Genomic DNA, 13,777 nt, shown 5'->3' with positions numbered 1-13,777 from the left:
TACCCTGTGTTGTTGCATTGCATTGCATTGCACTAACGAACTAACGTTGTGCACTGAAGAATAACATAGGTTATGCACTTTTTGCATTGCATTGCATTGCACACCAGAACTAAATCATTCCGATGTTCATTGAAGACATAACGTGTGTTGTTGCATTGCATTGTAATTGCATTGCATTGCATTACCATTGATTTGCATTGCAAAACTACCTCACCAGAAAACTACCATACCAAAACTACCACACCAGAACTACCTCATTCCCATGTTCATTAAAGAGATAACGTGTGTTGTTGCATTGCATTGCACAAACGATTGAACGTTGTGCACTGAAGAAAAACATATAGGTTATGCACTTTTTGCATTGCATTGCATTGCACACCACAACTAAATCATTCCCATGTTCATTAAAGAGATAATGTGTGTTGTTGCATTGCATTGTATTGCATTACATTGCATTGCTTTGCACTGCTTTGCATTGCATTGCATTGCATTGCACACCAGAACTACCTCATTCCCATGTTGATTAAAGACATAACGTGTGTTGTTGCATTGCATTGCATTGCATTGCATTGCATTGCATTGCATTGCATTGCATTGCATTGAATTGCATTGAATTGCATTGATTTGCATTGCTTTGCCCTGCATTGCATTGCATTGCACTAACGATCTAACGTTGTGCACTGAAGAATAACATATAGGTTATGCACTTTTTGCATTGCATTGCACACCAGAACTAAATCATTCTCATGTTCATTAAAGAGATAACGTGTGTTGTTGCATTGCATTGTATTGCATTATATTGATTTGCATTGCTTTGCACTGCATTGCATTGTATTGCACTAACGAACTAACGTTGTGCACTGAAGAATAACGTATAGGTTATGCACTTTTCGCATTGCATTGCACACCAGAACTAAATCATTCCCATGTTCATTAAAGAGATAATGTATGTTGTTGCATTGCATTGTATTGCATTGCATTGATTTGCATTGCTTTGCACTGCATTGCATTGCATTGCATTGCATTGCACTAACGATCTAACGTTGTGCACTGAAGAATAACATATAGGTTATGCACTTTTCGCATTGCATTGCACACCAGAACTACCTCATTCCCATGCTGATTAAAGACATAACGAGTGTTTTTGCATTGCATTGTATTGCATTATATTGATTTGCATTGCTTTGCACTGCATTGCATTGTATTGCACTAACGAACTAACGTTGTGCACTGAAGAATAACGTATAGGTTATGCACTTTTCGCATTGCATTGCACACCAGAACTACCTCATTCCCATGCTGATTAAAGACATAACAAGTGTTTTTGCATTGCATTGCATACCAGAACTAAATCATTCCCATTTTCATTAAAGAGATAACGTGTGTTGTTGCATTGCATTGTATTGCATTGCATTGCATTGCTTTGCACTGCTTTGCACTGCTTTGCACTGCATTGCATTGCACTAACGATCTAACTTTGTGCACTGAAGAATAACATATAGGTTATGCACTTTTTGCATTTCACTGCATTACACAACAGAACTAAATCATTCCCATGTTCATTAAAGAGATAACGTTTGTTGGTGCATTGCATTGTATTGCATTGCATTGCACAAACTATCTAATGTTGTGCACTGAAGAATAACATATAGGTTATGCTCTTTTCGCCTTGCATTGCACACCAGAACAAAATCATTCCCAAGTTCATTATAGAGATGATATGTGCGTTGTTGCATTGCATTGCATTGCATTGCCATTGCATTGCATTGCATTGCATTACACTAACGATCTAACTTTGTGCACTGAAGAATAACATATAGGTTATGCACTTTTTGCATTGCATTGCATTGCACACCAGAACTAAATCATTCCCATGTTCATTAAAGAGATAATGTGTGTTGTTGCATTGCATTGCATTGCAATAACGATCTAACGTTGTACATTGAAGAATAACGTATATGCTATGCACTTCTTGCATTGCATTACACACCAGAAGTTACTCATTCCCAAATTCCATTGCGTTTTGCTTTGAGGAAATGCAATATGTGCTATTGCATTGCATTTCACACAAGATCAAACTTTGTGCATTGAAGAATAACATATAAGCTATGAGTGCATCACAAACATACAATAACTATCTCATTCCGATGTGCATTGAAGAGATACCATTTTTGGAGTTACATTCCACTGCATTAAAGATCTAACTGATATAGTTAGATATAATAATAATACATTATTATTCAACGCTAATTCTTCGATCGTTTGTGCAATGCAACACTCATGTTATGTTTTCATTGCACATGAGGTATGAAGTAGTTTATTCTATGCATTGTAACGCAAGAGGTAAATGCAATAATTTCCCTTAAAAGAAAAAATGAATAAGTTAGTTATTGTGCAATGCCAATGCACATATGTCATGTGTCAAATCAGGCCTACAGAGGTCCCTCTTTGACCTACAGAACATATTTTCTGTCCAAAGAGTTCTTACTGACTTCTTACTTAAAGAATGATGTTACTTACTTACTTCTTGTGATGTTGTATTAGCAAGACAGTAGTCCATGTTTGGTCAAACATATTTCACATATTGCACATATTTCTGACCCAAGAGTAATCGATCTTAAACTTTCTATACATTCTCGTAGAATCTTTCTGATGTTACATCAGCCATACAGAAGTCCATTTTTGAACTACTGAACACATTTCTGGATAAAGAGTCCTTGAACATTAACTTACTAAACATACAAGACTGATTTCTTGTGATGTTATATAAGCCAGACAGTAGTCCATATTTAACTGATTGGACATAATTTTGGCAAACGAGTCCTCGATCTTGGGCTTTCTATAAACACTCATAGTCCAACTCCTTCTGATGCTTCATAAGCCATATAGATGTCCATATCTGACATTTTGAACTTATTTGTGGTCAAAGTGTCCTCAAAATTTTTCAAACTATTGAAAGTTTTATTGAAAGTTTGATGATTTATCATCAAAAGGAGTCTATAACTTTCTATAGTTTGAAAAATTTTGAGGACACTTTGACCAGAAATAAGTTCAAAAGGTCAGATATGGACATCTATATGGCTTATGAAGCATCAGAAGGAGTCTATGAGTATGTATAGAAAGCCCAAGATCGAGGACTCTTTGGCAAGAAAAAAATTCAGTCGTAACATCAGAAAAAGTCAACGAGGTATATATGGAAATGTCAAGTTTCGAGTACTCCTTGGCCAGAAAAAAATTCAGTATGTCAAATATGGACTTTTGTCAGGAAGCTATAACATCCGAAGATATCAATCTGAATGTATAGTGTTAATCATTTAGGACTCTTTGGTCAGAAATATGTTCAGTAGGTCAAAAGGGGACCTCTGAATAGCTGATTTATCATCAGAAAGAGTCTATAACTTTATATAGTTTAAAAACTTTTGATGACCAGAAATAAGTTCAAAAGGTCAGATATGGACATCTATATGGCTTATGTAACATTAGAAGGAGTCTATAGAAAGGTCAAGATCGAGAACTCTATGGCCATAAATATATTCCTTGGGTCAAATATGGACTTCTGTATGGCTGATTTAACATCAGAAGGAGTCTATGAGTTTCTAAGAGTAAAAAACATTTTGAGGATTCTTTGGCCAATAACATGTTAAATCAGTCAAATATGGCTACAGTCTGGCTGATACAACATCACGAGAAGTCTTTATGGTAGGAGAAATATAAATAGTAAGGTAAATGTTCAAGGTCTCTGGCCAGAAATATGTTCAGTAGGTCAAAAATAGACTACTGGCTGGTTAATATAACATCACAAGAAGTCAATCTGTAGTATAGCAAGATAATGTTCAAGAACTCTTTGGCCAGAAATATGTTCAGAAGGTCAAAAGGTGACCTTTGTATAGCTGATATATTATCAGAAGGAGTCTATAACTTTATACAGTTTGAAAAATTTTGAGGACACTTTGACAAGAAACATGTTCAGGAGGTCAAAAGGGGACCTCTGTATAGCTGACTTATCATCAAAAGGAGTCTATAACTTTATATAGTTTGAATATTTTTTTAGGACACTTTGACCACAAATAAGTTCAAAAAGTCAGATATGGACATCTATATGGCTTATGAAGCATCAGAAGGAGTCATGAGTATGTATAGAAAGCCCAAGATCGAGGACTCTTTGGCCAGAAATATGTTCAGTAGGTCAAAAGGGGCCCTCTGTATAGCTGATTTATCTTTAAAAGGAGTCTATAACTTTATATAGTTTGAAACATTTTAGGACACTTTGACCAGAAATAAGTTCAAAATGTCAGATATGGAAATCTATATGGCTTATGAAGCATCAGAAGGAGTCTATGAGTATGTATAGAAAGCCCAAGATCGAGGACTCTTTGGCCAGAATTATGTTCAGGAGGTCAAAAGGGGCCCTCTGTATAGCTGATTTATCATCAAAAGGAGTCTATAACTTTCTATAGTTTGAAAAATTTTGAGGACACTTTGACCACAAATAAGTTCAAAAGGTCAGATATGGACATCTATATGGCTTATGAAGCCTCAGAAGGAATCTATGAGTATGTATAGAAAACGCCTCGGTTACGACTGTAACCTCGGTTCCCTGAAGAGGGAACGAGCGTTGCGTCGAGATTGACGCTATGGGGAATGCTTTGCGTGATGACGTCTTGAAGCACATGTAAAATCAGTCCAATGGTGTGGCGGAACGTCAGAGGCGGGTGACGTCACGTACCAGGAAACTATAAAAGCCGGCCCGAAACAGAAAACGAAAGCTTCGTAAAAGTCTGAAGTCGAGCTGACAGGCATGAAGGAGATATGGCAAGGCGACGCAACGCTCGTTCCCTCTTCAGGGAACCGAGGTTACAGTCGTAACCGAGGCGTTCCCTTTCAAGGGAACTCCCGTTGCGTCGAGAATGACGCTATGGGGAACGTCTATACCAACGCCTCCATAGCTACGAATGTCTGTCCTGTGTGTAATCTGGAGAGCAGCACTAGGAAGACAAAACATGAGACCCTGGAGCAGAGTCTAGATCCAGAGAGTAAAACCTGACGAAAGTGTGCGGTGAGGACCAGCCTGCCGCATCACAGACGTCCTGTAAAGAAACTCCTGAAATAAGGGCCTTAGAGGCCGCCATACTCCTCGTCGAGTGCGACCGGACAGCCAAAGGAGAAGGCTGCCCAGCCGCCTCATAAGCAAGTGAGATAGCCTCGACCACCCACTTGCTCATCCTTTGCTTAGACACTGGACCTCCTTTGTTAGGGGACCCAAAGCACACAAATAATTGATCACTTTTACGCCACAGGGCAGCTCTGTGGACATACGCGTCTAACGCCCGAACTGGGCAAAGCAAATTATTAGCCTCCTGGTCAGCATTTTGAAAGGGAGGAGGACAGAAGGCCTGCAGGACAATAGGTCTGACCACATTAGTGGGGACCTTGGGGATATAACCCGGTCTCGGATGTAGAAAAGCTTTCACCATACACGGAGCAAACTCTAAGCATGACGGAGCAACCGACAATGCTTGAAGATCCCCAATTCTCTTGAGAGAAGAGATAGCCAGAAGAAAAAGAGCTTTCAAAGTTAGAAACTTCTCAGGAACCTCCTCAATGGGCTCAAAGGGGGCCAGGGACAGGCCTTGAAGTGCAATGGACAAGTCCCATGGTGGCACCCTAGAGCGAACTGCAGGCCTCAGCCTCCAAGTGCCACGAAGGAAACGAGATACCAAGGGGTCTTTCCCCACAGACATTCCACCCAAAGGAATGTGGTAAGCACCTATGGCCGCCACATAAACCTTTAAGGTGGACGGGGTCAGACCTGCAGTTAACCGGTCCTGCAGGAACTCCAGAACTGTACCAATTGGGCAGTTGACTGGATCCAACCGACGGTCACTACACCAAGAAGTGAAGACTCTCCACTTCAGGGCATAAAGTTTCCTCGTGGAGGGAGCTCTGGACTGTAGAATGGTCTCCACAACCTCAGTTGAGAGACCTGACTCTATGAGCTGGGCCCCCTCAGAGGCCAAGCCCACAGGTTCCACAGTTCTGGGCGGGGGTGAAATATCGAGCCCTCCGCCTGGGACAGAAGGTCCCTCCTGACGGGTAGCTCCAGAGGAGGCCCGTCGAGGAGCGACACAAGATCGGGAAACCATACTCTGCCCGGCCAGCGCGGGGCTATAAGAAGCAGGCAAACCCGGTCCCTGCGAACTCTCTCCAGAACTCCCGGGAGCAGAGCAACTGGGGGAAAAGCGTACAGACGTAGCCTCGGCCACGTCTGCACCATAGCATCCAGTCCCAGAGGAGCTGGATGCGTGAGGGAGAACCAAAGTGGACAGTGAGACGTCTCTCGAGACGCAAACAGATCCACTTGAGCTTGGCCAAACTCCCTCCATATCAGCTCCACCACCTCGGGGTGGAGCCTCCATTCCCCGGGCCTCGGCCCCTGCCTCGACAGAGTGTCTGCTCCTATATTCTGGACCCCGGGGATGTAAGCTGCCCTGAGTGACAGTAACTTCCCCTGGGACCACAAGAGGATATGGCGTGCCAAGTTGGATAACGGGCGCGAGCGCAAACCCCCTTGGTGGTTGATATAGGCGACTACCGACGTGTTGTCCGTGTGTACTAACACATGGTGTCCCCTGAGATCTGTGATAAAGCTCCTCAGAGCCCGGAAGACAGCTAACATCTCTAGGCGATTGATATGCCAGGAACGATGATGGTCTTCCCACAGACCTTGAGATGAGCGACCCTCCAGGATCGCTCCCCAACCCGTGAGGGAAGCATCCGTCGTTAGCAGTTTGCGACGACAAGGAGCTCCCAACACTGGGCCCTGGGACAGGAACCAAGGTTTCTTCCACATAACCAGGGCACGTAAGCATCGCCGCGTGACCCTGATTGTGCGAAATGGGTTGCCCCTCGGGGAAAACCCCCTGGTCCTGAGCCACCACTGCAGGGGCCTCATGTGCAGCAGTCCAAAAGGTATCACGTTGGAAGCTGCTGCCATGAGACCCAACAGTCTCTGGAACTGTTTGACAGTGAGTAGCTGGCCTAGCTTTACACTTTTCACAGCTGCAAGGATGGACTCTATACGTGGCGGTGACAGGCGCGCCTGCATCGACACTGAGTCCCAAACCACGCCTAAAAAAGTGGTCCTCTGGAGAGGAGAAAGCACACTCTTCTTGGCGTTCAGCCGTAACCCCAGCTCTTTCATGTGGGCGAGAACAACATCTCGATGTTGAACCGCCAACTGATGCGACTGAGCTAAAATCAACCAATCGTCGATGTAGTTCATGATGCGAATACCCTGGAGGCGCAGCGGCGCCAGAGCTGCATCCATGCATTTGGTGAAAGTGCGGGGTGATAAAGCTAGGCCGAATGGAAGAACACGATATTGGTATGCTTTGCCCCCGAAAGCAAACCTCAGGAACTTCCAATGACACGGACGGATGGAAATATGGAAATATGCGTCCTTGAGGTCTATCGTGACAAACCAGTCCTCGGACCTGATCTGTGGCACGATCTGTCTCAATGTTAACATTTTGAACTTGAGCTGCATGACTGACTCGTTCAGAACTCGAAGATCTAAAATGGGACGCAATCCCCCGTCCTTCTTTGGAACTATGAAGTACCGGCTGTAAAACCCGGTTTCCCTGTCGGAGGGAGGTACATATTCTATGGCCCCTTTCTCTAACAGAGTGTTCACTTCCTGTTCCATGACCAGAACCTGCTCGGGGCCCACCACTGTGGGCAGGACCCCCATAAACCGAGGTGGGCGTTTCTTGAATTGTATCTGATACCCTTTTTCTACGGTCTGCAGGACCCAACGAGAAACATTTGACAGAGGTCCCCCGCAGCGCGTGCTTCCACACCCTGATGAGAGGCACTGGATCTGTCAGTAAGAGGCTGAGATAAGGCAGAGCCCGTCTCAACATCCACTGACAGATCCATTTGCGAACCCCAGGTCTGAGATCGCCGCCGAGCCTCAGCCGCGGCGGGACCCGAGCCCTGGGGAACGTGGTCGGGATTGAACCGAGCCAAACGGGATCGGAGCGTCCGCAATGGAAGCGCACAGCAATGCACACAGTCACCACCCTCGAGTGCTGACTGGGCATGCTCCTCTCCCAAACAAACAACACAAAGAGTGTGTGTGTCACCTCCCGTTAAATAACGCGGGCAGGGATGGACACACACTCGATACTGCTGCTTGCTCGCCATATCTGAATAAATATATATATATATAGACAGACAACACCAAATAACAAGGACAGAATTCAACACAGAGCGCGACTGAAGACTCAGAAAGCTTTCGTTTTCTGTTTCGGGCCGGCTTTTATAGTATCCTGGTACGTGACGTCACCCGCCTCTGACGTTCCGCCACACCATTGGACTGATTTTACATGTGCTTCAAGACGTCATCACGCAAAGCGTTCCCCATAGCGTCATTCTCGACGCAACGGGAGTTCCCTTGAAAGGGAACCCAACATTGAGAACTCTTTGGCCAGAAACATGTTCAGGAGGTCAGAAGGGGACCTCTTTATTGCTGATTTATCATCAAAAGGAGTCTACAAATTTATTTGCTTTAAAAAATTTTTAGGACACTTTGACCACAAATAAGTTCAAAAGGTCAGATATGGACATCTATATGGCTTATGAAGCATCAGAAGGAGTCTATGAGTATGTATAGAAAGCCCAAGATCGAGGACTCTTTGGCCAGAAATATGTTCAGGAGGTCAAAAGGGGCCCTCTGTATAGCTGATTTATCAACAAAAGGAGTCTATAACTTTATATAGTTTGAATTTTTTTTTAGGACACTTTGACCACAAATAAGTTCAAAAGGTCAGATATGGACATCTATATGGCTTATGAAGCATTAGAAGGAGTATGTAAAGAAAGCCCAAGATCGAGGACTCTTTGGCCAGAAATATGTTCACTAGGTCAAAAGGGGCCCTCTGTATAGCTGATTTATCATCAAAAGGAGTCTATAACTTTATGTAGTTTGAAAAATTTTAGGACACTTTGACCACAAATAAGTTCAAAAGGTCAGATATGGACATCTATATGGCTTATGAAGCATCAGAAAGAGTCTATGAGTATGTATAGAAAGCCCAAGATCGAGGACTCTTTTGCCAGAAATATGTTCAGGAGGTCAAAAGGGGACCTCTGTATAGCTGATTTATCATAAAAAGGAGTCTATAACTTTATATAGTTTGAAAAATTTTAGGACACTTTGACCACAAATAAGTTCAACAGGTCAGATAGGGACATCTATATGGCTTATGAAGCATCAGAAGGAATCTGTGAGTATGTATAGAAAGCCCAAGATTGAGGACTCTTTGGCCAGAAACATGTTCAGGAGGTCAAAAGGTGACCTTTGTATAGCTGATTTATTATCAGAAGGAGTCTATAACTTTATATAGTTTGAAAAATTTTGAGGACACTTTGACCAGAAATAAGTTCAAAAGGTCAGATATGGACATCTATATGGCTTATGAAGCATCAGAAGGAGTCTATGAGTATGTATAAAAAGCCCAAGATCGAGGACTCTTTGACCAGAAAAATGTTCAGGAGGTCAAAAGGGGACCTCTGTATAGCTGACTTATCATCAAAAGGAGTCTATACCTTTCTATAGTTTGAAAACTTTTGAGGACACTTTGACCACAAATAAGTTCAAAAGGTCAGATATGGACATGTATATGGCTTATGAAGCATCAGAAGGAGTCTATGAGTATGTATAGAAAGCCCAAGATCGAGGACTCTTTGGCCAGAAATATGTTCAGTAGGTCAAAAGGGGCCCTCTGTATAGCTGATTTATCATCAAAAGGAGTCTATAACTTTATATAGTTTGAAAAAATGTTAGGACACTTTGACCACAAATAAGTTCAAAATGTCAGATATGGAAATCTATATAGCTTATGAAGCATCAGAAGGAGTCTATGAGTATGTATAGAAACCCCAAGATCGAGGACTCTTTGGCCAGAAATATGTTCAGGAGGTCAAAGGGGGCCCTCTGTATAGCTGATTTATCATCAAAAGGAGTCTAAAACTTTCTATAGTTTGAAAACTTTTGAGGATACTTTGACCACAAATAAGTTCAAAAGGTCAGATATGGACATCTATATGGCTTATGAAGCATCAGAAGGAATCTATGAGTATGTATAGAAAGCCCAAGATTGAGGACTCTTTGGCCAGAAACATGTTCAGGAGGTCAAAAGGGGACCTCTTTATAGTTTATTTATCATCAAAAGTAGTCTATAACTTTATTTGGTTTGAAAATTTTTTAGGACATTTTGACCACAAATAAGTTCAAAAGGTCAGATATGGACATCTATATGGCTTATGAAGCATCAGAAGGAGTCTATAACTTTATATAGTTTGAAAAAATGTTAGGACACTTTGACCACAAATAAGTTCAAAAGGTCAGATATGGACATATATATGGCTTATGAAGCATCAGAAGGAATCTATGAGTATGTATAGAAAGCATAAGATCAAGGACTCTTTGGCCAGAAACATGTTCAGGAGGTCAAAAGAGGACCTCTGTATAGCTGACTTATCATCAAAAGAGTCTATAACTTTATATAGTTTGAATTGTTTTTAGGACACTTTGACCACAAATAAGTCCAAAAGGTCAGATATGGACATCTATATGGCTTATGAAGCATCAGAAGGAGTCTATGAGTATGTATAGAAAGCCCAAGAACGAGGACTCTTTGGCCAGAAATATGTTCAGGAGGTCAAAAGGGGCCCTCTGTATAGCTGATTTATCATCAAAAGGAGTCTATAACTTTATATAGTTTGATTTTTTTTAGGACACTTTGACCACAAATAAGTACAAAAGGTCAGATATGGACATCTATATGGCTTATGAAGCATCAGAAGGAGTCTATGAGTATGTATAGAAAGCCCAAGATCGAGGACTCTTTGGCCAGAAATATGTTCAGGAGGTCAAAAGGGGACCTCTGTATAGCTGACTTATCATCAAAAGGAGTCTATAACTTTATATAGTTTGAAAAATTTTAGGACACTTTGACCACAAATAAGTTCAACAGGTCAGATATGGACATCTATATGGCTTATGAAGCATCAGAAGGAGTCTATGAGTATGTATAGAAAGCATAAGATCGAGGACTCTTTGGCCAGAAATATGTTCTGGAGGTCAAAAGGGACCCTCTGTATAGCTGATTTATCATCAAAAGGAGTCTATAACTTTCTACAGTTTGAAAAAATTTTAAGCCACTTTGACCACAAATAAGTTCAAAAGGTCAGATATGGACATCTATATGGCTTATGAAGCATCAGAAGGAATATATGAGTATGTATAGAAAGCCCAAGATTGAGGACTCGTTGGCCAGAAACATGTTCTGGAGGTCAAAAGGTGACCTCTTTATAGCTGATTTATCATCAAAAGGAGTCTATAACTTTAGTTGGTTTGAAAAATGTTTAGGACACTTTGACCACAAATGAGTTCAAAAGGTCAGATATGGACATCTATATGGCTTATGAAGCATCAGAAGGAGTCTATGAGTATGTATAGAAAGCCCAAGATCAAGGACTCTTTTGCCAGTGAAATGTTCAGGAGGTCAAAAGGGGAACTCTGTATAGCTGATTTATCATCAAAAGGAGTCTATAACTTTATATAGTTTGAAGAATTTTGAGGACACTTTGACCACAAATAAGTTCAAAAGGTCAGATATGGACATCTATATGGCTTATGAAGCATCAGAAGGAGTCTATGAGTATGTATAGAAAACGCAAGATCGAGGACTTCTTGGCCAGAAATATGTTCAGGAGGTCAAAAGGGGCCCTCTGTATAGCTGATTTAACATAAAAAGAAGTCTATAACTTTCTATAGTTTGAAAACTTTTGAGGACACTTTGACCACAAATAAGTTCAAAAGGTAAGATATGGACGTCTATATGGCTTATGAAGCATCAAGATCGAGGACTCTTTGGCCAGAAATATGTTCAGGAGGTCAAAAGGGGACCTCTGTATAGCTGATTTATCATCAAAAGGAGTCTATATCTTTCTATAGTTTGAAAAAATGTTAGGATACTTTGACCACAAATAAGTTCAAAAGGTCAGATATGGACATCTATATGGCTTATGAAGCATCAGAAGGAGTCTATGAGTATGTATAGAAAGCCCAAGAACGAGGACTCTTTGGCCAGAAATATGTTCAGGAGGTCAAAAGGGGCCCTCTGTATAGCTGATTTATCATCAAAAGGAGTCTATAACTTTATTTGGATTGAAAATGTTTTAGGACACTTTGACCACAAATAAGTTCAAAAGGTCAGATATGGACATCTATATGGCTTATGAAGCATGAGAAGGAGTCTATGAGTATGTATAGAAAGCCCAAGATCGTGGACTCTTTGGCCAGAAATATGTTCAGGAGGTCAAAGGGGGCCCTCTGTATAGCTGATTTATCATCAAAAGGAGTCTATAACTTTCTATAGTTTGAAAACTTTTGAGGACACTTTGACCACAAATAAGTTCAAAAGGTCAGATATGGACGTCTATATGGCTTATGAAGCATCAAGATCGAGGACTCTTTGGCCAGAAATATGTTCAGGAGGTCAAAAGGGGACCTCTGTATAGCTGATTTATCATCAAAAGGAGTCTATAAATTTAGTTGGTTTGAACAATTTTTAGGACACTTTGATCACAAATTAGTTCAAAAGGTCAGATATGGACATCTATATGGCTTATGAAGCATCAGAAGGAGTCTATGAGTATGTATAGAAAGCCCAAGATCGGGGACTCTTTGGCCAGAATTATGTTCAGGAGGTCAAAAGGGGACCTCTTTATAGCTGATTTATCATCAAAAGGAGTCTATAAATTTATTTGGATTGAAAATGTTTTAGGACACTTTGACCACAAATAAGTTCAAAAGGTCAGATATGGACATCTATATGGCTTATGAAGCATGAGAAGGAGTCTATGTGTATGTATAGAAAGCCCAAGATCGAGGACTCTTTGGCCAGAAATATGTTCACTAGGTCAAAAGGGGCCCTCTGTATAGCTGATTTATCATCAAAAGGAGTCTATAACTTTATGTAGTTTGAAAAATTTTAGGACACTTTGACCACAAATAAGTTCAAAAGGTCAGATATGGACATCTATATGGCTTATGAAGCATCAGAAGGAGTCTATGAGTATGTATAGAAAGCCCAAGATCGACGACTCTTTAGCCAGAAATATGTTCTGTAGGTCAAAAGGGCACCTCTGTATAGCTGATTTATCATCAAAAGGAGTCTATAACTTTCTATAGTTTGAAAAAATGTTAGGACACTTTGACCACAAATAAGTTCAAAAGGTCAGATATGGAAATCTATATTGCTTATGAAGCATCAGAAGGAGTCTATGAGTATGTATAGAAAGCCCAAGATCGAGGACTCTTTGGCCAGAAATATGTTCTGGAGGTCAAAAGGGGACCTCTGTATAGCTGATTTATCATCAAAAGGAGTCTATAACTTTATATAGTTTGAAAAAATGTCAGGACACTTTGACCACAAATAAGTTCAAAAGGTCAGATATGGACATCTATATGGCTTATGAAGCATCAGAAGGAATCTATGAGTATGTATAGAAAGCCCAAGATCAAGGACTCTTTGGCCAGAAATATGTACAGGATGTCAAAAGGGACCCTCTGTATAGCTGATTTATCATCAAAAGGAGTCTATAACTTTAGTTGGTTTGAACATTTTTTAGGACACTTTGATCACAAATTAGTTCAAAAGGTCAGATATGGACATCTATATGGCTTATGAAGCATCAGAAGGAGTCT

This window comes from Abramis brama, assembly GCF_963993115.1.
Source record: "Abramis brama genome assembly, chromosome: 3".
Taxonomy (NCBI): domain Eukaryota; kingdom Metazoa; phylum Chordata; class Actinopteri; order Cypriniformes; family Leuciscidae; genus Abramis; species Abramis brama.
Note: the sequence above shows the minus strand (reverse complement) of the source record.